We start from the raw sequence: 3,453 nt of genomic DNA, 5'->3' as shown, positions 1-3,453 counted from the left end.
GCAGGTGGAAACCTCTACCCCTGCACATTCAAATGAGTTATGTTGGGAGCTGTGCATTGTGGCTAATTTTGTCGTGAGAGTTATTCAGGTTCATTTTGCCAGTGAGTTTATTGGGATTCAGATTTTAGAATATCCTTCATACTGGTCTGACCACCAGAAATGGAGAGGGTGAAAGTTTTTTGGGGGGGGGGGGGGGGGGGGGGGGGGGATGGGGGGGGTAGAGTTGAACACTAATCGTAAGGCACAAGGTGCATGAGTAAATGCAGGTTAACTTCAGAAGGATGGAGTTCTGTGAACAATTTTTGTGCAATTTTTGCTGTACCCCTTCAGCTTACTGCAGTTTTGAGTTAGAATCTGGAGCCTTCAGTATTCCATTTGTTGCTTCTTATTGTGAAGAGATTAGGCCTTAGGCCTTCTTATGGACTTCAATACGTTGTTAGCATTATTTACTATACCATTTCATTCAAATTGGCTCACTGTGTTATCAACATGGCTTACTTTCAGAAAAAGTACAGTATCAGTGTAAGTGTCCTGATTTCAAAGTGGCTTGAAAAGTAATAGGTATTAGCTAGATAGCTGGATAGATAGGATATCTTGTCAATGTTTGGAATGGAATTACACTGAGCATGTAATGGTAATATAGCTAGTTGCTGTAACCAAAGGTGTGTTAGTTTGTGAAACACCTCCTTGAAACAATCTGTTTTCTCTGAGACTAATGTGTCCAAAATGAGCACAAATATACATCCTAATCACAATTCAAACAATGAAAACTTAAAAAAAAATTAGAGAAAAGAAAAATGGTGTGGCATGTAACTAAACAGTTTAATTAAAGATTTAAAAACAGTTTTTAAACACGCTCAAAACATATTGACATTGTGCTTGACTAGTTCAGTATCAACCATAAACAATAAATGTTTTCTAAAGAAGAAAGAATCATTATTTGCTATAGTGTGTTTGTTCTAGTCTCTTGATAATTCTCCACCAATGTGAATGAAAATCGGAAGCACTTAACCAACAGTATTTTGAATTATTTTGTAAAAACAGTATTACCTTAAACATGATGTAACTGCTTGTCAGTTATTACACATATTCTGGACATCCATTATGTCATACTCTACCTAACTCTCACCAGCTGTGAGAATGTCGGGAATCGCTGTTCAAATACACAGGGCAAGGATGGATCGATTCTCTACCATGATGAGGGAATGTTGAGAATCGTTAGTTGAACACAAAGGGCAAGAGCGGATTAGACCCCTATCATGCTGTGCACAATGCAAGACTTAAAAGACTGACATAGCAAACCTACACAGACAGCAGAGTGGACCATACTCCTGTTTCACTGTTGGAATGACTGGAATAGCTGTCAATGACATGCTTCAGTTCCGGCATTCTAAACTGTATCCACAAATGACAAACCGCATTCATCACATCACAATGGAGAGGCCAAACTCTGAGCAGCTGATATTTGAGAGAACAGAAAAAGTTCGGAGCCTTGTAAGCTACATGATTTAGTGGTGAACTCTGTTATATGCTGTAATAAAAATGAAACCTTGGATGTGTGTGTCTATCAAATCACATTTCTTTAAATTCCATACAAATATTGGTTGTCATCAGTGACTTTCTTGTTACAGGATTGTTTTACTATCGTACAATGCGCGATAATTTTGTAGCGTTACCTTAACATGTAATTTACCAGCTTTATAAGTTTTAATTTTGTTTTTCTCTTTTTAACCCTTTGAGAAAATACAGTTTTGATATTACTGCCTTAAATTCCCACAGTAAGAGGCAAAGAGTTTGTCTTTTTTTATGAGAATTCCAGGGGAGTATTCTGGTCAATTACTCTAACTGTTTTGGATTTTATATTTTATAGACCATACGTGAACTGACAATAATTTCAGATGCCTGCAAGACTATTAAACATCTAGTGCATCTTTAAAACATCTAATACATATGTTTGTTTAGTCAAAAACATTTACCACATTGATGCCACATTGTCAGGTTAGATACAGTTATGGTTAGATAACATTGGTCCTGCATAAGCCCTGCTGTAGTTAGCTATATTTAAATGTGTATTACATAAATTATATAAGCTTACACAGAGCGTTCAGCCAGCAGGCCAGCTATGAAAAGGAGGTTGGGTATTTATCTAGTCAGGCTCCTTGATTTACTAACTGATTAATGATACAGACTGTCCTTCTGAAAACCTAAGGTTTAAGATTGCATGGATGCATTTATTGATTGATTGATTGATTGATTGATTTATAATCCATTATGAAACAATTATTCACTTAAAAAGTGTGTGTTCACATAGACATATTTGCAGATTTGGTCTGAGGCAAAGAATTTATCCAGTTTTCGTCCTGGAGTTAAAACAAAAATGTAAAAATCAAAAGTTCTAGAAGCAACAGTTGAATTTCCTACAACGATTAAAAATATCACAATCAAAATCACACATTTATTTTCAACTAGCAAACTATCAAACAAGCATACCTATGCTAAAGAATGAGCAGTACTCATTATAGTGTTTTTGTTTGTTTGTTTGTTTGTTTGTTTGTTTGTTTGTTTGTATTTTGTTTTTGTTTTTTAAATTTTCTCACACTTTAGCATTACTCTCATGAATTACTTTTTTTTTCTTGGGTTTGGTGCTCAGTGAAAGACTGCTGACAGCAGTAAAATGGGCGTGTGATGTTCTGTGACTTTTGTGGGGTGACCTGGCTAGTCTGTTTTATTGCACCTATTGTTGAGAAGGACAACAGGTGTCTCTGATAGTAGCCTCTTGACAGGGTCACCATGACAACCTGTAGCCCATCGTAAATAAGCTTGTCAAACAGCAGGACCAGATCTTGGGATCACCATTTTAAAAGGATATAATTTTGCATCCGCTGCTGAGGCTTGAGTGGGAGTTAGTGGGAATGTGGCACTTTTTTACCGACATGCAATGAGTAAACACACTCAAGCACATGCACGTACACACACACACACACATACACACACACACACACATCACACACATCACAGTGGTGCTGGGTGACTATTTTTTGCACTCCTGGACACTAAAGATGTAACTGACACCTCAGGCAAGTTTGTTTCTGGTATCCTCCAACACCAATTTAATGGAAAACATAAAAGAAACCACACATTCCCACTGGCTTAGTGAGGGACCCCTGAGTCAGAAAGAGTCTGAAATTATGGTCTGTGGCTGTTTAAACGATGTCTGACCACTGAAAACATCAATAACGTCAAAAGACTCCTTGGCATGTACTAGGTGACGTGGGCGACTTCTGAACCCACCCTATTTTGGTATTCATGGAGTAGTGTAAAAGTAAGAAGCCATGGTATAAAAGTAATCACATTCAGCTCTGTGAAGGAAGGATGTAGCAGCCCTTGTGTTGCACTAATATATATATGTGTATATATATGTGTGTGTGTGTACATATATTAGTTCAACATTTG

This window comes from Chanos chanos, chromosome 8 (assembly GCF_902362185.1).
Source record: "Chanos chanos chromosome 8, fChaCha1.1, whole genome shotgun sequence".
Taxonomy (NCBI): domain Eukaryota; kingdom Metazoa; phylum Chordata; class Actinopteri; order Gonorynchiformes; family Chanidae; genus Chanos; species Chanos chanos.
This window is presented reverse-complemented; position numbering follows the sequence as displayed.